The sequence below is a fragment of the Corythoichthys intestinalis genome, chromosome 9 (genome assembly GCF_030265065.1).
Source record: "Corythoichthys intestinalis isolate RoL2023-P3 chromosome 9, ASM3026506v1, whole genome shotgun sequence".
NCBI lineage: Eukaryota > Metazoa > Chordata > Actinopteri > Syngnathiformes > Syngnathidae > Corythoichthys > Corythoichthys intestinalis.
Window position 1 is genome coordinate 58,226,078 of NC_080403.1, and position 25,507 is coordinate 58,251,584.

Genomic DNA, 25,507 nt, shown 5'->3' on the forward strand with positions numbered 1-25,507 from the left:
GTCAATAAATATAGAAGATAAAGTCGCCTCTGTCACCAAGAGCCTGTTTAGAACATTGACCTCCAATAAGCGCCGATTTATAGGCGAAAAATACGGGCAAAAATGTGGACTTACATTAGCGGTACACACAAACACTCCACACGTCCATAAATAGGCAACTGATTTACAAATGAGCTGACCTTTATGTTGGCCCCGCGCTCAGATAGGCCCACACCCCCGCCAGGGTGCATAAATCACAATGAAAATGCATATGCATGAGCATCTGAGGAGGCGGAGGATAAGTGTGTGCGCGCCGCACACCATTCAGGCTTAGTTAAGTGCCTTTTATTTCATTGAGTTAAAGTTAAGGGCCGTGGACGGGCCTCACTCCACCGTGTTGCTTTTCAATGGAAAGAAGGAGAAATAAAGAACTCTTAACTTTGATTTTTTTTTTTTTTTTTTGTAGTAGTAGTAGTAGTATCCAGGGATGGCACACCAACGTAATGGAAGCGAGATGATGTTTCGTGTCTCTGGTGTTGCTAGTAGGGGAAGTGGTTTTGGTTAGGGGTGTGATAATTAGGGCTGCAGCTATCGATTATTTCAGTAGTCGATTAATCGACCAACTACCGTAAATTTCGGACTATAAAACGCTACTTTTTCCCTCCCTCAGTATCCTGCGGCTAGTCCAGCGCGGCTTATTTGTTGATTTTTTTGGGTTAATAGGTAACACTTTATTTGAGAGCGGCTTCATAAGACCGTCATAATTATAACACTATCAAGGGCATTAATGAATGCTTATGACAGATGTCATTGTCATCCGGCAAACTATGTCACTAACTCCATTTATGTCCAGCTCGGATCTTTTAAATCTATACAACAGTGAGATAATTTGCCGATGACACAAAATGACATCAGTCATAAGGATTCATTAATGCTCATGGCAGTGTCATGTCATAATTATGATAGTCTTATGGCATGACTGTCAAATAAAATGTTACCAAATACCTTAACTAGCAATTAATGAAACAACTGGGACAGCAACTGAAGAAATAATTGGGACATAACATGAATTTTGATTGTTATTTACATCTGTAGCACTGCAGTGCATGCTAGGAGGCATGTTGGACAACAACAGTGTTGACGGCAGGTGGCAGCAGAGGTTGACTGACTCTCCAAGGGAGCAGTAATGTCCAAATGAAGCTTCTTGAAGCAATGGTGGTTCATTTGGTCTTATGACCGTCATAATTATGACATGACACTTTCATGGAGATTACTGAATGCTTATGACAGATGTCATTAAGTGTCATCCAGCAAACTATGTCACTATCTCCATTTATGTTCAGCTCGGATAATTTAAATCCATTCAAAAGTGAGATAATTTGCCGGATAACACTAAACGACATCTGGTATAAGCATTCATTAATTGTGATAACAGTGTCATGTCATAATTATGATTGGCTAATGACAGTTTTATGGGGCCATTTTCAAATAAAGAGTTACCAAACACCATCTCTAGCAATAAATGAAACTAAAACAGTAACTAAAGAAATAATTTGCAGAGAACATGGATTTTGATTGTTATTTATATCTGTAGTGCTGCAATGTATGCTAAGAGGCATGTTGGACGACAACAGTGTTGACAGCAGGTGGAGCAGTAATAGGCAAATTAAGCTTCTCGAAGCAATGAAGCTTTTCAGCCCATTGGTTCAAAGCTTCATGGTGGTTCATTTGGTCTTATGACAGTCTTACGGTGCCGCTGTCAAATAAAGTGTTACCGGTTACTATCTTTTGGTGTAAATATTCCATAATACAGTGAGGAGTGCTGCGGCTTATAGTCCAGCGCGGCTTATTTGTGAACAAATGCTTTTTTTTTTGGTGTCAAATTTGGTGGGTGCGGCTTACAGTCAAAAAATTATGGTAGTTAGTTCGAATAATCGAGTAATCAGATAAGGAACATGAAAAACTAAAATACCTGAGCTGGGCTTTAAACGTTATAAATAAATAAATAAATAAATAAATAAGGATCTATGTACAACAAAAAAGCTTTTTGGGAAAAGGCATCAACATAGAGTTTACAGGGTAAAAACGAGGCCTTCAAAGAAAAGAACACTGTCCCCAGAGTCAAACATGCCTGAGGTTCCCTGATGTTTTGGGGTTGCTTTGCTACCTCTGGCACTGGACTGCTTGACCGTGTGCATGGCATTATGAGTCTAAAGCAGGGCTGTCAAAATGATCGCGTTAACGGGCGTTAATTAATTTTTAAAATTAATCACGTTAAAATATTTGACGCAATTACGCTCAAACAGGTTAAAATGACAGCAGTGTGATGTCCGCTTGTTACTTGTTTTTTGGTGTTTGGCGCCCGATGCTGGCTCACCAGATAGTTTGTACTGCCCACTAGAAACAATCTGGTGCATGCCAGAAAGCATGCTGTGTGCACTAGAAACTAGTGAGCACCAGAAAGTATGTGGTGCACACTGAAACTATCTGGTGTGCACGAGAAACAATCTGGTGTGCACCAGATAGTTTCTAGTGCGCACCACAATCTGGTGAGCACCAAAAAGCATGTGGTGCGCACTGAAACTATCTGGTGTGCACGAGAAACAATCTGGTGCGCACCAGATAGTATGTGGTGCGCACTAGAAACTATCTAGTGCAGATGAAAAACAGACTGGTGCGCACCAGATAGTAAGTTGTGCTAAGTACAAAACTATCTGGTGTGTACCAGAAAGCATGTGGTTCGCACTAGAAACTATCTGGTGCATATTTAAAAACTATTGGTGCACATGAGAAACGCAAAAGTTCAACAAAATCATGTATTATCATTTTTCGCACGCCTAAACTGCTGGTGTCTGATGCGTGCCTGAAATTTGTGGCCTATAAAAGGGAACTTTCTGGTGCACACCAAATAGTTTCTGGTGTGCACCAGATATTTTCTAGTGCTCACCAGATTGTTTGTGGTGCGCACCAAATACTTTCTAGTGCACACCACATACTATCTAGTGCGCACCACAGTTTCTAGTGTGCACAACATACTATCTGGTGCGCACCAGATGGTTTAAATTTATTATTATTTCTGTCGATGTCCCTTTAGTGGCTCCGTACCCATCTTTTTCCATTTTTTGTAAAAGCTCCAGGGAGCCACTGAGGCAGCGCCAAAGAGCCGCATGCGGCTCTAAAGCCGTGAGTTGCAGACCCCCTTCCTAGAATGATTTCCTGATATTTGATGTATCGCCATGACATGAGATCATCTTTATCGTGAGAGGTTCCCACTTGTAGTTTTGGTGTTGGACCTTTGCCCTGCTATGTGTGTGTGTATATATAATGTGAGCTGCTTTAACCTCTGCTTGTTTTATGGACTTACGCACGGCTCTGGATGCGGCTGCTGCTAGATTAATTTACACAGCACTCACACTCGCTTGCCAAATCTCCCTTTCCTCTGCTGTCTGAAGACAGAGCAGATATTGCCCGGCGAGGTAAATAAATTACTTCCATCGATTGCTGTAGTTGTCGAGTGACTTTATCTCAGGCTGACTTGTCCAGATACACATCAGCGGGTGACAGGGGGGTGTTTTTTTTTTTTTTTTTTAAATAATGTGCCACTATGTCTTATTTTACATGTGTTTATGCGGGTGACAGGGCTAAAATCAGATCTTCCCGATGGCTATCTCGTCTTATTTAAAGAACTCACATGAGTTATGTGTGAGTCGGTGTATTATAATGAAAAAAGTCTGCCGCGTGCATATTGAAAAGCTGATGAATTGGCCTGGAATTATCGCGGAGGGATTGAGGCTGTCGCCTATTGGCCGCATGGGTGTTTAGAGTTTATCTCTGCCTTATTAGACATTCACATTGGTCACTATAAGGAAGCGCTATCTAATCAAATCTAGATCGTTGATGCCAGTCTGTGTGTGTATCCTTATCAATTTAGACAAGGGGTGTCAAACTCATTTTGGTTTGTTGGCCAAATTCATCGCAAATTTCACATGGGCCGGACCAGTTTCTTTTTCACTCACTGGCTGCCGTATGAGCCTTCACAGTCAGTCCTCCCAGCTTGAGTCAATTGGACGTCTGTTGTTTAGTGACCCTCAAGGGTCAATTCTTGGACCACTCTTATTTAACATCTATATGCTTCCGTTAGCTCAGATAATGGAACAGTATGATATCTCCTATCACGCCTATGCAGATGACACACAACTGTACATTTCTGTGTCCCCACATGATTATAGTCCCTTAGTCTCCCTGAGTAAATGCATTCGTCAAATCAATGAATGGATGTGCCAGAATTTTCTCCAGTTAAATGTAGAGAAGACAGAGGTGATCATTTTTGGGCCAAAAAAGGAAAGGTCAAAGATAAGCAGCCAACTTAGCACAATGTCCCTAACAGCTACAAATCAAGTCAGAAACCTTGGCGTAATTATTGACTCAGACCTAAAATTTGATAGCCATCTAAAGTCCGTCACTAAATCCGCTTATTACCACCTAAAAAATATAACCAGAATTAAGGGGCTTCTGACTCAACAAGACATGGAAAAACTTATGCATGCATTCATTTTCAGCAGATTGGACTACTGCAACGGTATATTTACAGGTCTTGATAAAAAATCAGTCAGGAAGCTGCAGCTAGTACAGAATGCTGCAGCCAGAGTCCTCACAAATACAAGGAAGCTGGACCACATTACACCGGTTTTGAAATCGCTACACTGGCTTCCAGTGAGTCAAAGGATAGACTATAAAATACTACTGCTCGTCTACAAAACACTTAATGGCCTTAGACCAAAATACATGCTTGACTTGTTAGATTCCTATGAGACATCTAGACCCCTAAGGTCGTCTGGAACGGGTCTTCTGCATGTTCCAAGAACAAGAACCAAGAGGGGTGAGGCAGCATTTAGTTATTATGCTCCTCACCTCTGGAACAAGTTACCCGAACGTCTGAAGTATGCTCAAACTGTTAGCTCCTTTAAATCAGGGCTAAAAACGCTTTTGTTTGGCACTGCATATCCATAACTGTCTATTTATTTCAACCTACCTGCCTTCTATTCCTCTTGTGCTTATCTCCATTGCTGATTTCAATTATTATTAGTAGTAGTAGTTTTTGTTTTATTTTTGTTTTATTTTTATTTATTTATTTTTATTCTGTGATTAGATGTGATCATTTGTCTTGGTTTTTATGTTGTGTTGATTTAAATGTGATTTTTATGGTCTTCATGTGATGTAAAGCACTTTGAATTGCCTTGTGTTGAATTGTGCTATATAAATAAATTTGCCTTGCCTTGCCTTGCCTTGACATCCTGATTCGATATTCAATACCCCAATTTTGAAAATTTTTTTGCGTATGGCAAAATGGCTTTTGACGTATGGCAGTTGTTTTGGTGTATGGCAAAATGGCTTTTGGCATATGGCATGTTTTGGGTAAATGGAAAAATGGCTTTGGCATATGGCATTTTTTTGATATATGGCAAAATTGCTTTTGGCAAATTGTAGATTTTCATATATGGCAAAAATGCTTTTGGCATAAGGCATTTTTTGGTTGTATGGCAAAATAGCTTTTGCATATGGTAGTTTTATTTTGGTACACAGCAAAATGGCTTTTGGCATCTGGCAGCTGTTTTGGTGTATGGCAAAGTGGCTTTTGGCATATGGCATTTTTTGGTCTATGGCAAAATAGCTTTTGGCAAAAAGGCTTTTGCCAGAAGGCATTGTTTGGTTATATGGTAAGGTTTTGCAATAAGATATTGTTTGGGTATATGGCAAAACGGCTTTTGGCATATGGCATTTTTTTGGTATATGGAAAAATGGCTTTTGGCATATGGCTTTTGTTTTTTACGGATGGCATTTTTTTCGTATATGACAAAAAGGCTTTTGCCATAAGGCATTGTTTGGGTATATAGTAAAATAGGTTTTGGCATATGGTAGTTTTTTCTTTTTTTTTGGCATATGGCAAAATGGCTTTTGGCGTATAGCATTTTTTTTTACATATGGCATTTTTTGGTATATGGCAAATAAGATGTTGGGATATGGTAGATTTTTTTTTTTTTTTTTTTTTTTTTTTGCTATATGGCAAAATGGCTTTTGGCATAAGGCATTTTGGTATATGGCAAAATAGCTTTTGGCATATGGTAGGTTTTTTTTGGCATATGGCAAAATGGCTTTTGGCATACAGCATTTTTTTGGTATATGGAAAAATGGCTTTTGGCATATGGCATTTTTCTTTTACACATGGCATTTTTTTGGTATATGGCAAAAATAGCTTTTTGTATATGGTAGGTTTTTTTGGTATATGGCAAAATGGCTTGGGATATTTTTTTTTACATATGGCATTTTTTGGTATATTGCAAAATAGCTTCTGGCATATGGTAGTTTTTTTGCTATATGACTTATACGGCTTTCTTTTGCTGGCCACACACATCCATGTCATTGACGGCCATGCACGTCCAAATTTCGCATTCATTTTGAATGGTAGAAAACCGTGTGGTTGTGATTTTTGACCATACGTTTACCATTACAATGTTTTTCTGCCATTGAAAATGAATTGGAAATTTGGACGTGCAAGGTTATCAATGGCGTTACCTTACTTGGGTGCCAGTGAAATGTCAATGCACTGTGAAAGCTATCGTACCATACACAAAAAAAATGACTACTGTATTTGCCAAAAGCCATTTGCCATATACCCAAAAAAATGCCATATGTAAAAATAAAAATGCCATATGCCAAAAGCTATTTTGCCATACGCCAAAACAAAAGCCATATGGAAAAGGCCATTTTGTTTTGTTATATACCAAATAGGCTACCGCTTTTCGTTCTCGGCTCTGCAGCAAAAGTGAGACAAGTGCACAAATCTCCAGTTTAAGAGCGCCAATGTCAAAATAAAAGCCGATATGTAGTATGAGCTATGACGTGCCCGTCAGGCAGCTTCTGGCTCGCGGGCCGCACGTTTCGCACCCCTGATTTAGACATTGTCTACAGGGGAAGGTTTGGGACATTTTCGAGCCCCAGATGTGGTGGTGGAGGAAGAGGTTAGAAGTTCAGCATTGAAAAGCAGAGGGTGTGCGTGCATGTGTGTGTGTCGGCGGACCGGGCCGGGCCCACATGCGGTTTTAATAGACGCTATGCTGACATGACTGCAGAGGCCAAGAAGCCACCGTTAAAAAAGTTTTGGAAAAAGTGTGAAAGTATGCCTCATCTGTTTAACAGTGGAACAACTGACCAGTGAAGGAGTGAATCTCATCCGTGTGCGCATTTAGTCATCACATTTGATATCATACATGTTCATTCTTGTGTTTGAGGTGGTGCGTGTGTGACTGGAGTGACAGTAGGGATTTGGAAGCTATTTTAGTAACTAATTACTCTGTTAATCGGAATTCTCTGAGCTAGTGTGAGGTCATTTTCTTTTCTCTCTTAACTCCCTTAAAGTTTGCTGGAAAAATGTCATCATTGACATCTGAATACTGTGTTGATCCGAGCGGATATTTTTAAAGTTACATTGCATACATTTTTTTTTTTATCGAACACACCCGCTCCTAGGGGTGGAGATTCGTTTTCAAAGTTGGGGGGGAGGGGGCAATGATAAGAGTTATACAGCATCGTTTACTTCAATTTGTCACTTTAATCTTTAAACTTCCGTCTCTTTTACCCTCTCGGCCGTTGCCTGTCACCTTATGCTTGGCTATTATTAGCTTTTAGCTTTGTTTAACAGCACTCAGTAATGGAGAGTAGACCGCTGGACAATGCAGGAAAAAAAGATGCAGTTAGTCTTAACCTCGATATTTTTGTTCATGGGATGCTTTAGAATTTGCGTGACTGTGTTTGTGAGTGGATGTCTTAACCCAGGGGTCCCCAAACTTTTACTTGTGAGGGGTGTACTCAATTTTGTGATACACTGTATATGGCGGAAAACACTCAGGTGACTTCAAGTTCGCTCTGAGACCCCAAATTTAGCCAACTTTCAAAATTGTCCGAGATACATGTGTGATACATTATTGGAAAGCTTAAAATTTCAATTTTCTGGGGGAAGAAAGATTTTAAACAGGAGGACATTTTTTTTTTTTTTTTTAAGTTTATAAACAGCAAAACCCTATCTGGAGATGAGAGCGCGTGAGAGCAGAATTACAGACGCCATGACTTTAACGAGATATTATCGTGTACTTACCTTGTTTCAATCCAAAAACTCCATGTAGTATGTATCACTGATTGTCAAGACACAGCTGTGAATGGCCACAGCTGAATTTTGGGGGGATTTTATGGGTGAAACATGGTCATATAACAAGGGTCGCGATGCAGAAATCGCAGACATCAAGGAGTGGTCGAGATTTTCTTTTTCATATAGTTACCCTTTTAAACATAAAAAAAAAAAAAAAAATTTGTTTGTTTGGATATATTATTTATCATCTAACATATCAGAGAAAATGCACAGTAACAAAAAACAATTAACTGAAAGTTATGAGGTAGATATCCGTGACTTTTTTACAGACGCCATTTTTTTTCATTGTGACATAATTTGTTTTAAAGTTTAAAATATGTGAGTGAATAATTCTTTGTGTGTGAATAAAGTCTTTTTTTTTTTTTTTTTAAACGAAATTTGATACATCAATTCATGATTCTAAGCTAAAAACGGCAGACATTTGGAATAATAAATATAACTAATTACCTTTGTTTTATGGCTGAGTTGAAACAAATGTCTGTAAATGGAGGTTTTCAGGGTAAAACGGACAAATTAAAAATAGTTTGGGGGCTTCATGCGCCATGAATCTGCTATGGCAACATGTAGACATATTTTTCTATCAAACACAACAGTTGTTTTGGCTTAAAATTAAGCAGTTTCTTTTAAAGAGGGGTGCAAGAGCAGAAACTGCTTTTTCAGTCTTGTCTGTGTTTTCTGCCATATACAAAAATGTAATTTAATTTAATCAAATTAATTTGTTTAAATTAAACATGTCTTACTTGTATCTCTTCCCAATGCTAAATCTGAATAAATACATTGTATACAAACTCCAATTTTTTTTATTTTTTTTTTACTTTGCGGTTTTTCACTTATTTGACGTATACCCGCTAATCAGAAATGTTATGATTTAAAAAAAGAAAAAAATTTTTTTTTTTTTTTAATACAAAAGTTGAAAAGTCACCTAGGGTTACTTTAATGAGGTTATGTAATAGGTTATAGTGCAGTATAATAATAACAGTTCATATCAATAACTTTGTGCTGAGAAAAGAAACACCTGATTGTATGTCGTTACGCGCAATGTTACTCATTACTCAAGTAATCTTTTCACCAAATAGTTTTTTTACTGGTACTTGAATACATTTTTTGGACTACTTTTACTTGAGTAATATTATTTTGAAGTAATGCTACTCTTGAGTCAAATTTTTTGCTACTTTACCCACTTCTAAAGTTAAATCTTTGACCATTACACTCCTAGTGTAAAGACAAATAAACTCTCTGTTAAAGTGAAGACAAAAGGGCTGAAATCGGTCAAACACAATCAAAAACAAAGAAGTTCAGGCTTAAGTTGTTACAAGCCATGACTTCACTGTCAATGATTGACAACTTGATTCTGGTGGCTGATGATTAACAAAGATCCCTTCGGTGTTTGCGCCGGATTCCTTGAGATTCGGCCAGGCGGGCGTCAGAACACGGCCAGATGCTCGCTAATTGCATACTATAAAAGAGGGAAATAACAGAGGAGTCAAAGAAAAACACAAAGCTTGTTGTTCAGCGAAAGCTCTCCAACGGTATATGATTAATTGAACGGCATCAATAAGTGATGAAAAACATCATGTTCGGCCTCCTTATTTATTTATTCTACGCTTAACTTTTATTGCTCCGATAATGAAGAAAAGTGGCCTAACCTGCAATTTTTTTCGCTCGATCGCCCTGGGCGCTAGCATGCAAATGAGCGAGCGAAAAATAAGATGAAACAATAGTTGCATTTGGATGTTGTTCTAATTGGGGCAAACGGCTGACTAAATAAACAGACACGAGTGGGTAGATCTTGCCGCGTTAAAAATTCAAAATCCCGGCTAGCATAAATCAGAGAGAGGAGAAAATTAATATACAGCGAGGGAAGATTAATCAGATAGCTTTCTCCTTCTTTGTCCTCAAGTGTGACAAAAACATTATTTAACATCTTTACCTTCGCTTCAGCCACTCGGGCTCGGCGCGCAAACCTAACAGAGTTTTAATATTGCCGCTTGTATATTCTAATCCTGACACCACTTGAAATATAATTCCTTCCCCCTATTTGAATGTGAAATTGCATTAAGGCAGGAGGAGTGTGTGGGCATGAAAGCGGGGATGTTAAATGGACATATGAATGCAGGGGTAAATCCGGACCTATTAAGCACTTTTCTTATTATTTCTGAAAGTGGAGCGTGATAATTAGTTTGGTAGAAATCCTATAGCGGGGTGGAGGTAAGGGTCTCGACAGTTGAGCCAAATTAATTTCTACTGTCACCTTGAGCATACGTTCCTCTTAATAGGTTTAATCTATTTCACGGTGATTAACTTTTATTTTTATTTTACCACTTGACTGTGAGACTATTTTTTTCCCCCCGCGGACGGACGATATAGATGCACGGCATTATCATCCAAAAGGAGATATGTTGCAATACTTTGTAGCCAAAAACTTTATCAATATGCTCCCGCCAAGAATCGATATGGCGGAAAACACAGGCGAGTCTGAAAAAGCAGTTTCTGCTCTTGCACCCCTCTTTAAAATAAACTAGAGCTGAAACGAATACTCGAGCAACTCGAGTAACTCGAGTTTAAAAACGGATCCGAGTAATTTTATTAGAGCTGAAACGAATACTCGAGCAACTCGAGTTTAAAAACTGGGGCTGTCAAACGATTAAAATTTTTAATCGAGTTAATTACAGCTTAAAAATTAATTAATCGTAATTAATCGCAATTAATCGCAATTCAAACCATCTATAAAATATGCCATATTTTTCTGTAAATTATATATATATTCTGTAAAATAAATTGTTGGAATGGAAAGATAAAACACAAGATGGATATATACATTCAACATACGGTACATAAGGACTGTAGTGGGCATTTCACTCTACTGTCATTTAAATCTGTCTATGCTGTCCTCACTCCGAAGCGTCTACTTTTTCCAAAGCTAGACAGCTAGTGAACGACGCCTTAATAATTAGACTTCTTCCTTTTTCATCTGATTTATTAATAAAATGGCCTCAAACCATTGTCCTCTTTAGACCGTCGTAAAACTACAAAATAAAAGTACACAAGCATTGCATTAGCAACAACGTTAGCTTAGCACGCTATACAGGTTCACTAAACATAAACAAAAAGCGTCTCATACAAAAAATAGAACATTTCGCTTACTAACATAATATGTACATTCTTTACAACAACCATACTTAACGGACAAATCTTGTCCAAGGATCATATAAGCACAACATTATCAGCCCGAGACGTCGTGCAGCCATAATGAACTGGCAAGAAAATAATAAACCATGTCGCAAAGCGACCACAAGAGTTCGCTGTTGGACAGCAAAAAAAGCCTTGCTGTAAAACTTACCAAAAGGCAGAATACTTTCTGAGCGGGACATGTGCGTTAATTGCGTCAAATATTTTAACGTGATTAATGAAAAAAATTAATTACTGCGCGTTAACGCGATAATTTTGACAGCCCTATTAAAAACTGATGTGAGTAATTTTATTCATCTCGAGTAATCGTTTATTTTGACATCTCTAAGCATCACGTTTTGCCCGGACAACTTTTAATGCGGGACAACGCGTTGATGTCACGTGCGTAGAGGAAGAAACAAAAAAAAAAACAGCTTACTGCAGCCGACAGCCGCTAAAAACGTTGCTAAATACTAGCCCGCTGCACGATGCTACATTGGTAGCAGGTAGCGTCCGATGAGTCTCATAGAGATCACATGTATGTTGAACTAGATGCTAAATGACAGACTCGGCCGCGTCTGGGCAGCGTTAGTAAACAGCTGCCATCTTAAAGCAGTAGAGCGCTAAGCGCTAATAAAGAGCGCTAAGCGCTAATAAATAAGATTAACATTACTGTCACTAGCTGAAGTAACGTTAGCCCTGCAGAGGGCTAGGTTTCTGTTAATTATGACCACTTTCGATGCGTGGCTAACGTGTCTTACATACAGGCTTTAACATAACATTGCGTTATGGAGTGATGAGGGTGTAAAATAAAAACTCAATAATGCTAACTATCAATTTTAGCTCAGTAGTCATTGCTGGATAAAACATCAAGTAGCACTGGTCCCTAATGTGCTCCAATACAGCCTGTATTGATTTATTATGAACACTGCAAAAACGCCATTTTTTTATTTTATTTTTTTTAAATAAGATCTAAAGGTTTTTTGAGTGAAAGCAGTGAATTAGTGAATTTTTTTTTGTTGTAGTTACATCTGAGATGCAATTGTTGACTGTTTTCAACAATATACATCGAAAATAAAGACAATGATTGACTGAAAATGGTTCAAGATTAGATGAAATGTCTTATTTTGTCATGTATATTTATAATTGCTCTTCACCTAAAAATATATTTGTTTTATCCGATTACTCGGTTAATCGATAGAATTTTCAGTCGATTACTCGATTTCTAAAATATTCGATAGCTGCAGCCCTAAAATAAACTGCTGTATTTCAAGCCAAAAGAACTGTTGTGTTTGATAGAACAATATGTCTATATGCTGCCATAGCAGTTTTATGGCGCATTAACTCCTCGAACTATTTTTAATTTGTCCAGTTTACCCTGGATACCCCCGTTTACAGACGTCGCGCAACCGCTTTTTTTTCAACCCAGACATAAAAAGAAGGTAAGTAATTAGGGATCCGAGCACTAAAGTGCGAAAGCCCTATTGTAATGCAAAGGATTATCATTCTGTTTTCAGGGCAAAGGAAAATGGCCTGAACATGCTCGAAAACTCACCAAAATTTGCACATACATGCGGGTTTGTGTAAATTTCAACAATTTTGTTATGCTTCGAAAAAATATAACAAATTGGCTCAGTGGCGCCCCCTTATAATTTTCAAAAACGCCTCTCCTATTAGGTTTTTTCAACGTAGAGAGGTGAAATTTGGGGAGTCAATACCTCATACAAAATTGCTCCAAAAAGCGCCTGGGGAGTTAGTTGGATCGTCTTCAAAATTGGTGAGACTGTTCAGGAGACATATGATATCTTAAGTTATAAAAATGGTGTGTTTTCATTTACGGGCCTGACCTGGGTCGTGTGCCAAAGTCGGCCATTTTTTGGAAAAACACAAATTCAGAAAATGACTAATAACTCCCTGATACAACGTTCAATCTTTTTCATATCTGGCATGTGTGTAAGGTAGCCCAGCCTGAACACGACTGCATGGAAAAATTACTAATTAGGCCTTGCGCCCCCTAGTGGGAGTCGGTTATTCCCTTTTTTTACGAGACTGGCTCCTCCTCCAAGGGAAAAAAATCAATTGAGCTCAAACCTGCATCAGGGGAGCCTTAAGACATGTGTTCAGATGCCTGTTGAAAAATGTTGAGGTTTGGTTGAAGCAGAGGGGTCCAAATAGGAAATTGAAAAGACTTGTGATTTTGTCTCACCACAAATTTTGAACAGTCATAACTTGGCATATATACAACATATCTGCGTCAAACTTCCCGTGCTTTTAAGAGTCGTACTCCAAAGGGTCCTGTAGACTGTAGAGGTCATTTGCTTCAACTCTTCACTAATTTTACTTATACATGTCCAGTTCTTTTCATGTTAGTCATTGTAGTTACCAGACCTTTTGCAATACCACATTTTAAGGCCCATGTCCACATATGTCTATGCCATGACAACCCTTTGTTCGACATTAAATGATTTTTTTCTCATACTTAGACAGTTAAGAGTCACGAAATTTGGTACACTTGGTCGAATTTCCCCAATTAGAATATTCGTTTTGGTTTTGAATAAGGGCGTGGCTGCACAGCTAAGTAGCGCCTCCTTTTTTGTAGGACCTTCTTCAATAGGGTTTTTTTCTCCGAGGTGTGTGAATGCATTTTTAATCCCCCAAAAAGAGGCGAATTTCCAACAAGTTAGGTTGTCATGAGATGGTGAGAGGAGGACGATCTGCTGCCACCCTGACCTGCGTGCCGTCCAAGTTGCGTGACGTCTGAGTTGCGCCAAACTGCGAGGGCCCGTTCAGTCCTGCTTGCAGGCCTAGTTGTATTTATTATTCGAAATGTCTGTCATTTTTATCTTAGAATCCTTAATTGATGTCTAATATTTAGTTAAAAAAAAAAGTCATGGATATGAATGAATGTAAGAGTAATTAGTGACTTGGAAAAGTAACTGGTTTGACCTTTCATGTTTTTTTTCCCATAAAAAAAAATTGCTCCTGTAACTGCATAATTGCTTTATTTCCCTTCTGTCTACTTTACTACATGTGAAAGTTTGAAAACTGTTGTATCATTTAAAGATGGATTGAAGTCAAGATTTTGCAGATTTAGGAGTATTTTAGATAAAAAAAAAAAAAAAGGTTACTTGGGTTCGCTAGGAAGGTTCTCTACAACAGAGCCCGGCTGAGAAGTCTACTGCTTTAAGATGGGTCATTTCGCATCTGTACAGTTTGATATCTACCATAGCATCATGTGGCCGTAGTTTATAGGCTATCGGCTACAGTCAGGTATTCTAGGAACCACCTAGCATCACGTTTGCAACGGCGTCAAAAACAAAACAAAAATAACGCCGTTAGTAACGCCGTTATTAACAACACTGATCGTGAGGTACCCAGAGATTCCCATTACTGCATGGCTCCGGACTCGGCACGATCTGAGGGATGGCAATCGGCCGTTTGTTTTCCTCAGGGGTCCCTGCAGCTGCAGCCAGGGTTGTCATGTGATACAAGTGTCTGGCCGGATCGCCCTTTTCTTTTTTTTTTCCATCTCAGGAGTCACTCCAAGTCTTTTTAGTGCTAAAAGTTAACAATCATTCCTGATGTTAAATCCATCAGAAATCTCCATGTGCCACGAGGTTGCTTTAATAATCTCCCCTGTGTGTGTGTGTGTGTTTGCTGTATGTGTGAGAGTAAGGGTTAGGGTGGGCCATGGGAAAGTGGAATACCTGAGAGGATTAGAACGATCCCAAGGACACTTTGTGTGGGACTCCAATCAAAAAGTCATTCTGCATCAATTCAAGCGTGTTTTGTAGCCGTTTACCTGCAGTCGTTAGCATCCTCAGAATACAGGGCTGCTGTGTGTTTTGATAATACGCGGGATCATTGTTGTTTTCCTCAAAGAGGACGATAACGAAAATATTTCAGCGACAAACCGTGACGATGACGAGCTGAGAACGTGTCTTGGGAGGCGAAAACATCATGAGACAAATGGTCGTTTGCGTCCGACGAAACGACAACCAGATCACAATGTGTGGCATTTTCTTACAGTGGTATGAAAAAGTATCTGAAGCTTTTGGAATTTCTCACAGTTCTTCATAAAATCACCATCGAATGTGATTTGATTTTTTGTCAAAATCACACAGATGAAAAAAACAGTGTCTGCTTCAACTAAAATCACCCAAACATTTATTGGTTTTCATATTTTAATGAGGAAACTATGCAAACAATGACAGAAGGGGGAAAATATTAGTGAACCCTCTGCCTTAGGAGATTTAAAGAGCAACTGAAACCAATTTTTACCAAACAATTCAAGTCAAGTGTGTGCCAAATCATTGAAAAGTGGTTTAAAGCTGACCTGCCCTCTATAAAACACACACACCTGGTAAGGATTGTCTTGATGAGAAGCATTGTCTGATGTGCATCATGGCTTGGTCAAAAGAGCTGTCTGAAGACCTGCGTTCAAGGATTGATGATTTGTGTAAAGCTGGGAAAGGATACAAAGCCGTCTCTAAAAGTCTGGATGTTCATCCATCGACAGTCATATAAGTTGTCTACAAATGGAGAGAGTTTGGCACAGTTGCTTCTCTCCCAAGGAGTGGCCGTCCACCAAAGATGACGCCAAGAGTTCAGCACAGAATACTCAGAGGTAAAATAAGAACCCTAAAATGTCTGCTAAAGACTTACAGAAATCACTGGCATAGTCCAGTATCTATGTGCACAAATTAACTATAGGTAAAATTCTTTTGAAGTTATAGCTGCTAAAGGGGGCGCCACAAAATATTGAATGTGATGGTTCACTTACTTATTTTTCCTCCTTCTGTCATTGTTTGCATACTATCCTCATTAAAATCTGAAAACCAATAATGATTAGGTGGTTTTAGTTAAAACAGTTTTTTTCATCTGTGTGATTTTGACAAAGACCAGATCAAGTTTGATGGTGATTTTATGCAGAAATGTGACAAATTCCAAAAGGTTCAGATACTTTTTCATACCACTGTATTGTATGTCAGCCTGCATTGTAGCAGTGTTTGAGTCGTGTCACTCACGTGACATATTCACATGACAGTGGGGAGAACAAGTATTTGATACACTGCCAATGAACCCATATCTCAGTCATATTGTTTTCATTTCAAAATGTGTTCGTCTTCGTATAGTTTTAGTCGACCATCACACAAAATATTTTCGTCTGTTTCTTTCGTCTGATAATACACACTCAGCAGCAAAACAATATACCGTATTGGCCCAAATATAAGACGGTGTTTTTTTGCATTGAAATAAGACTGAAAAAGAGGGGGTCGTCTTATATTCGCGGTCAAGACATTATACCCATTCACGACGCTAGATGGCGCCAGATATCATTGAAGCCATGTTCTGTCATGAGAGATCTCAGCTACTCTCCCCATTCACGACGCTAGATGGCGCCAGATATCATTGAAGTGATGTTCTGTCGTGACAGATCTCAGCTACTCTTTTTGGTTTAACCAGTTTGCATTATTTTATTGCAATGTTTTTCCTTATTCAGATTTGTCTCAAGACTACAGTTACAGTTAGACTTCACTTTGATGGTTAATGCAGTTATTGCAATTTTGTTGTTTTATCACAATAGGTCGGTTTATTTACATTTCAAAAACCAGAAGCCATTCATTTACGAATGTGATAGAATTTTACTTTACATATTTAAATGTTCAGATATCAAGATTTGAATGAGGCAAAATAACATGCTTTTTCTCTCAAATATATTGTTATAGTCATTTGTTTCGGATGTACTGTAATTATTTTATGTATAAAAATTAATTTGGTGTTCAAAAAGTCTTTTTTCAAACTTGAGTCTTGAAAAAGAGGGGTTCATCTTATAATCAGGGCTGTCTTATATTCGGGCCAATACGATAAGTTTCATTGAATTAAACGATGCACGCCACGCTAAATGCTAATGCTAACGCGACCGCATACCTAACTGTACAAGTTACAAGCCTCGAGTGCCTAGCTTGAAACACATCCTAAACATGTGGGGGTTGCATATGTCACATGAGTGACACTTGCTCGACACCTTCCATGCCTGTCGTGTTTAGGGTGTGCTTCAAGCTAGGCTGCGCTCCAGACTAGCTTGTTTTGAAACACACGGTAAGAATTTTTGTCTTGTCTTTGCATGAGAGAATATGAAATGCCGTTTTGAGGCCGATTTATACTTCTGCGTTCCGGTGATGGCGGATGATTTTTTTTTTGTGTGTGAACATGTTGGATATACAATGGGTGTCTTTTTCTTATTGTACGTGTCGTATGAACATCTAGGTTGCGCTCCAGGCTTGCTTGTTTTGAAATACATGGTAAGATTTGTTCTTGGCATGAGAGAATATGCAATGCTTTTTTTAGCCTTTGAAGGTCTGTGCCGAGTCATCATTACAAAATAAATGTAATTTGACGTGTTAGCATTTATATTAGCATTTCGCACGGCAATGTCGTCTTGTACTCTCGGAAGACATTTTTTTTGGTGGTCATAATCAATTGAAAGTATTTTTCCGTTATCCTGATGAGTGTGTATTATCACCACCAAGTTGGCGTTGTCCTTGTAGACAATACATTATGTGCTAAATTGGCGGAAGCCTTTATTCTTTCTTTTTTTGACGAAACTTGAGAAGTATTTGTTGACTAAAACTAGATAATTTTTTTGTGATTATGTTCAAAGTGGGCGACGTTTTTTAATTGGATGTGTACTATGTACAGCTAGGCTGCGCTCCAGGCTTGCTTGTTTTGAAACACATGGTAAGATTTGCTTGCTTATCTTGGCAAGAGAGAATATGAAATGTTGCTTTAGCCCTTAAAGATCTGTGCTGAGTGATCCATCACACTCTAAATGGAACTCATAGCGTTAGCATAGCATTCGTGTTAGCATTAGCATAAACTTTAGCATTTTAAACAGTCTGACAATTTTTTTTTTTACTTACAGTTCATGGCATCGAGGTAAGTATAAACGTTTTGAATTGTTCGGACGAAAACATATTGAGTATTCATCAACTAAAACTTTTCGTCAACGAAAACTAACAAATTTTGAAATGATTAAAACATGTCTAAGACTAACTAAGACAAAAGTTAAAAGGGCTTCCAAAAACAACACTGCGCAGGATGCTCAGTCTCTAGTTTTTCTGTCTGGTTTCAACTTACACCGGTAAATTACACCCAGTCACTGAAATGACATCCTATAGACTGGCTGCGTGCGCACGCGCGTGCGTACGTTTCCCCTCATTGCTGACATCATCTCACAGAGCCCTACTCCGTGTCAGCTTTGATTAGGCTGAATGAAGTCCAACTGTTTTTGTGTTTTCGTCATTTAGGGGAAGAAAAATGGAAACGCAGCTGTTTTTGTGCGCGCGTATGCTTTTGCGGGAATGTTGAGTGCGTAAGCGTGGTTGTCAACCGACGATGCGTGCGTTCGCTTTAAGGTAAGGCAAGCTCGACGGGACAAAAGTCCAAAAGGGTTTGCCAATTTGTGCGCCGCAAATGTCAGTTATTGTTGGCCTGAGAGCCTAACAAATAGTTGCAACACTGTGTATACGTCTACTGTGGTAGGTTGGACACAATCCCCATCTGGGACCGGTTGCTTTCTTCAATATTCTTCTGGTACCTGCAGTATTTTTCTAACTTCTACTTTCTTCAGCATTGTGGAAATGTAAACACTTCTAAAACACATCCAGATGTTAGCAGATGTGCCGCGCCACCACAAACACTGGGCAGGGAGCACGCATATGTGTGTGTGTACTGCGTCGTATGACTCTTTGCCCAACCGTTCACTTCTCTACCGACAAAAAGATTGCCTGATTTGGTTCCTTTTCAAATACACGGCGCCTGAATTAACTCTACTTTAAGTGCGGAAGAGTCACCAAGACGGCAATTCCGCAAAAATATTGAGTGCTCGATTACTTACGCTGCTGCCTTCAGACCCTCTGCGTTTTGTCACGTGACTACGCCCATCGCCAAATGCTGCTTTGCGTTCACACCGACCCATACGTCAGCAAAAGTTGGAAGTCCATGTATTTCGAACAAGTTCTGGTTCACGTAATGTAGAAATAGGTGAAGAGTTTGTCGGATTTCGGTGTAATTTGATGAATTTAAACTTTGGATGAGTTCGTCGAAACGACTGTAGCCCCTTTAACACAAACCTGAACTCTGGTTAACACCTGGGAGATAACACTGTGGTGACCCTTTTGTTTGGCATAATTCACCCACTGTACTTGTGTGTCCATTTGGCCGAGCGCGTTACCGGCTACGTCACAGTCACGTGACAGAGACACTTAAGAGCCGCGCGTTCCGGCTTGAGCGGAGAGTTCACGAGAGTTCACAGAGAGCAGCAGAGTTACAGCACTGGACACAGCAATTCGAGCTAACAAGACTCTTAACATTGCATACCGCTTCACTGGTGACCCCGTCAAGCCTCGCTGAAGTCTCAGAGACATTTTTGAACACTTTAAGCAATGGCGGATGCTAGCTTTCTCGAGCTAGCGATGTTTAACGAGTCTGCTGCGGCCACGTGGTTTGCATTTGCGGAGGAGCAGTTCGTGCTCCGTGGTATTTCCGACGATACCATGCGCTTCTACCACGCAGTGGCCGCGCTCGGGTACTCAACAGCGGTCGAACACGGACATTTACCGCATCGCGTCCTTGTATAATGTCCGGGACTTACGTGGGGACGCGCATGTTTTTATTTCCTGGGTCACCACGTGAAGGCTGATGACATAAATATCATGGCGGGTTGACCGTCATTTCCTTCTTCTTCGCAGTAAGATGAAAAGTGGTAAACAAACAACATCAACTTGGCAAACTGGAAATAGCAAAATTAAATTGGAAACAAAAATTACGTCGATAAAAGTCCCAGCTCCTGATACCAAACTTCCAGTTCCTGTGTAATGAGTGCAGGCAGGTTTGCTGTGTGTATTGCATTGGAAACCTTCCTCCCAATGCCTTCTAGCCTAGCGTGCTAGCCTGGGCTTTTTGCCCGGTGGCTAGCACGCTCTCCCGCTGCGCAGGACTCACTGTGTACGAATCCAGACCTGGACCAGGGGGAGAGATCGCGTAGATACGGTTACATTGGTGCCATTAACCAGACTGGAAGTTCCGGGTTTTTTGGAGCTATAAAGAAAGACCAGAAAGGCGTCAAATGACCCCGATACCAAACTGACTACTTGGCTTTGTCAAACAATAGACCACTCAAACAAGCAATCCAGCAGACAACCCCCCCCCCCACACACACACACACACACACTCCTGTGGAGTCCCTGCATAGGTGTGAAGAGGGGGTTTCACTTTGGATAGCTGCAATTAGCATCTTGAATATAAGAGAGACGAGTGGACTTCTTGGTGGGTCTTGCAAATGAATTGGCTCACTGTCACGTGGGCACAAAGAAGGCGCAGAAGGAAAAATTGATTCGGCAACAACCGCCAACACCTAGCCCTGGAGAAGGGCGAAGTGTCATATGCCACCACATATAAAATGTTTTGTTTTTTAATACACCGTCTCTTGTACAGTAGGCAAACTGCAGCTTTTGGAATACCTAAAAAGATTGTCCGCCCGATTGCCTGCCTGAGCGGTCCACTGTCCGACAAAGTCAAGGCAGCCCTGCCTTGCAAACACTCAAGATGCTAATTAGAGCAATTCAACCCTGTGGTTTTGCAAGTGTGAATGGGAATTATTAATGAGGACCTCAATGCTCACAAAAGATATGCTGATTAGGGTCGGATGACACTTCTCTGGATACAAAAGGGATTTGTATCAGCTGATCCACCATTGGCAGTTCTAGTTTTTAGTGGATTGGCAGCGACTGTTTCAGGGGGGAGAGTGTAATGCAGGGGTCTCCAAAGCGACCCTCAAGGGCAGTGGTCTGAAACCCGGTCCTCAAAGGCCTGCTGTGGAACGTTGTTTTTGTTCCTGCTGATCCAGAACAGATAGTTAAACCAATGAGCTTTCTGCTAAAACAAGCTGCACCTGACTTCAATCAACTGATTGTACGTGTAAAACACCAGATTGGCGAAAAAGTGTAGTCATCTTGTTTGGTTGGAATGAAATCCTGCACCCACAGCGGGCCTTTGAAGACCAGGTTGAAGACCACTGCTTAAGGGCCCCTATGGGTCCTGGTTTTTGTTCCTACCGATCGAGTACAGACAGTTCAACCAATGAAGTTTCTGCGAAAAAAGCAGCACCTGATGCAGTCCACAGATTACACTTGTAAACACCATATTGGTGAAAAGGGGTTGTCTTGTTTTGTTGGAATGAAATCCTGCGCCCACTGCGGCGTGATGTGGGATAGTTTAGAGACCCTCTGGTGTAAAGGGTGCACGCAGGTCTGTTGTGTGCGTTGAATAGGAAACATCCCCCCTGATGCCGTCAAGAGAACGCGCTGAAAGCTAGAGCTGCTAGCCCGGGCTTTTGGCCTAGCAGTTAGCACGCTCTCCTGCCGTGCTGGTAGGGTTGCCAAGAGTCCGGGATTGCACGGGAAATCCTGGAATTTTGGAAGTTCTGATTGGTACCCAGAACTTCCTAAATTCCAGGATGTCTCACGCAGTCTTACGAGAAAAGTCATTGTTGCTTATTTTTACGTTACACGTGTAACCGGCCTGCATAGAACTGCGCCGTACGACGCGATCCGTCCACCTCGTCCAGGTCAGGACTCAAACCCATGGCACATCCAGCATGTCGGGTTGCCAACATTCCCGGATTCCGCGGGACATCCTGGAATTTTGGAAGTTCTGGGTGCCAATCCCAGCCTAATCCAAGATTGTTGGCAGCCATACGTGCTGGACGTGGCGTACTGGATGCGGGTTTGAGTCCTGACCTGGACGAGGTGGACAGATCATGTCGTGTGGCGCAGTTCCATGCAGACCGGTTACACATGTAACGTAAAAATAAGCAACAAAACGACTTCTCTCATAATATTACAATTAGGGCTGTCAAAATTAGCGCGTTAACGGGCGGTAATTATTTTTTTTAAATTAATCACGTAAAAATATTTGACGCAATTAACGCACATGCCCCCCTCAAGATTAAAATGACAGCACAATGCAATGCAAACTTGTTACTTGTGTTTTTTGGAGTTTTGCTGCCCTCTGCTGGCGCTTGGGTGTGACTGATTTTATGGGTTTAAGCACCCATGAGCATTGTGTAATTATTGACATCAACAATGGCGGGCTACTAGTTTATTTTTTGATTGCAAATTTTACAAATTTTATTAAAACGAAAACGTTAAGAGGGGTTTTAATACAAAATTTCTATAACTTGTACTAACATTTATCTTTTAAGAACTACAAGTCTTTCTATCCATGAATCGCTTTAACAGAATGTTAATGTTAATGCCACCTTGTTGATTTATTGTTATCATAAACAAATACAGTACTTATGGCATATTTTAGAAGTGGTTTGAATTGCGATTAATTACGATTAATTAATTTTAAAGCTGTAATTAACTCGATTAAAATTTTTCATCGTTTGACAGCCCTAATTACAATGCATGCACAATGCAATCTTGCAATTTTAATCTTCTAATATTTTGACTTAGCACATAGTCCTATTATTTTTCTTTGTTTGGACTTTTGTTGTCTGTATGTTGTGGAAGGTTCTGGAAATGAGTGAGCATACTTGATTGGCTGCTTACTCGTCGTCACTGAAATCTTTCGTGGAAATATATACTCTGCTTAAAAAAGTCGTCCGGTCTGAATGCGGCGTTAAACTGTACATGTGTGTTAATACAGCGAGGCAGAATATAATGCGGCAAAAGTGGACTCATCACTGTAAGAGGCACGAGTGACTTCAGGCGCTTTGTGTTGGCGAGGTTGAAAACTGAAGGCGCTAACTGAGGGATAAATGCTGTAAATGATTTATATCTTGTCCACACAAACAGACATCCACACACAAAATAATATTATAACCATAATTAGGCTCCATTTCACTTTTACATGCTCCTGTACGCACATGTTTCAAGCTTCAGATTTATCTTGTGTCAGGATACTGTACACACTCCTGGGGGAATAATTATGGACCAGGCTTTTTTTCTCATTAGTGTGAAAGTGGTGAGAAATTCAGATGACATGACCATGCAGTGGTGGAATGTAATGAAGTAAAAGTACTTTGTTACTGTACCTAAGTACATTTGTGTGTATCTGTACTTTGACTACAAATATGAAGTGCTTTTTACTTTACTTTTAAGCACATATCTGTTTCTTTTTACTCCACAACTTTTTAAATAGTCGTTTGCGTTACACGTTACTTTTTGTTGTTGTTGTATTTTTCTCATTGTGAATTGATAATTTCGTTTTCATGCCTCCGGTGCAATCGATAAGCCCCGTGCAACGATACCATAACCGAGCACTAGAGGCAGCAACACGAGTACAAGCAAGATTAGACAGGTGAACAAGAAATTGACCAATAAAAATCAACAGTGAGATCAACGCGCCTTCAGATGGGTGTTGCACACGAAGCAGAAATAGACGCTCAATTTTTTTACCAATTGTTTGTAACAAAGCAAGTGTCGCTAGGATGATTATGAAAGTTTTCGGTTCAACTTGGAACAACGGATTGAAAGTTTAAAAACACCTCCCGCGGATGTTAACACGACAAGATCACTGATTCACTCATTGCGCTGTCAATCAAATCGATTCGGCCTCAGACAAATCATCCAATCATCACGCAGAGAAGCAGAGCGTCCCGGCCAGCTGAGCCCCTCCCACTGGCCATAGACCACCAGAGATGCACCGTGTCCAGGCTTCAGCCAATGGCTGGTCTCGATTCGCTGTAGTGGAACAATGTACACCACAAAAGACAATCTAACTCTCGACACTACGTAGGCCTGTTGCGATAACACATTTTAGTGTGCGATAGTGAAGAAGAACGCACTTACACGCGAAGAAGTGCCGCATCCAAGCGAGTGAGCGAGTTAGTGAGAGAGGGAAACACTGCTACGAGCCTACGTTCTTTGTTAATGTTTGTAAAATATCTACAGAGGCAACGCCTGTATGTATCATCTTTTGTGTTGTTGTTGTTGTTGTGTGTTTCCACTCGCGATCGGACACTTAAATCCAGTTGTGTAGTGTTTTGAACGATGTGCTAATGCTAGCGAACGCATGCTAACCACTTGTGTTATTATTGTATTAGCAGCTAATCATCGCTGATTTAGGTTGATGCAAACCTGTTTGTTATTGGGGAAGACATTGATTTGTTTCATTTCTATTTTTAGTTTCACTCTTCAAGTGATGGTGTCATAACGACAGCTGAATAAAGTCAGCATATTATACCAACGTTTTCTGCATTGTCATATGGGAGTTTAGCCCGCTGTATAGCCAGGACTGAGACTTAGCGTCTCGGTGAGGACAGTACAGTATTATTCCCTCCCGACGCAGTTATCTCCACCTTGCAATGACTGCAAGTCGCTTTGTTGTAATTTTTCCTCGTGAAGTGAAGACACAGTTTCGAGCTGTCATTGTTATGTTTACAGCTGCAATGCTGGTGCTAAACCATCGTAACCTTTCATTTTCACCCGCTTTCCCGGTGAAGTGTAGCCAAATTTTGGAGCGAGTGGTTCTTGGCGCCATGCTAGTTTGATGCGTCTGGACAACAAGACACATCACGACGCAATATGCGTCTTTAGGAATCGTTAAAGGGATCGTTAAGGCTTTTTCATTGTGATGTCGAGGCCTCGAAACACTCGGAACCGGTTCGGAATTGGAATCGGATTTCAATTCTCATCCCTACACATACACACATTCAGAAGAGCAGCTACAGCTGAAGCCCTAGCCAAACATGGTGCATTTCCCTCCCAACAAGTTTTATTTCATCTTGTGTGCGTATGAACATCTGGCCTCCTCCAATTCGAACGTCACCTTGTTTGTTTGGCTTCACCCTTACAAACACACCATTAGCGCACTGACGACTATTCCTGGCCTAGGCCTTAGTTTAGCTCGGGCCTGCCGCCTGACTCACTGGAGGTCCCTGCAGGCAAACCTCAGTCCTACCAGAACCGAGGAAGACGCGAACCACAGCGCGCCGCCCGACCGCCACAATGTAACCCTAGCCTGTATTTGAAGCTCCACTGTCAAATAGAGACTTTCAGTATGTGTGTGTCCTGATCTGTGAAGTCCACCTTGTCTGCTTACGGACAGAAAAGCGGGCCCGGTTTTATGGAAGGATATAAAAGCGAG

General features: G+C 40.3%; 1 protein-coding gene across 4 annotated transcripts in view; it reads left to right on the top strand.

Annotated features, from left to right (window-relative positions):
• Window positions 1–25,507, top strand: part of foxp4 (forkhead box P4) — a 301,129-nt gene that overhangs the window by 35,946 nt on the left and 239,676 nt on the right. The gene's annotated exons all lie outside the window — the stretch shown is intronic.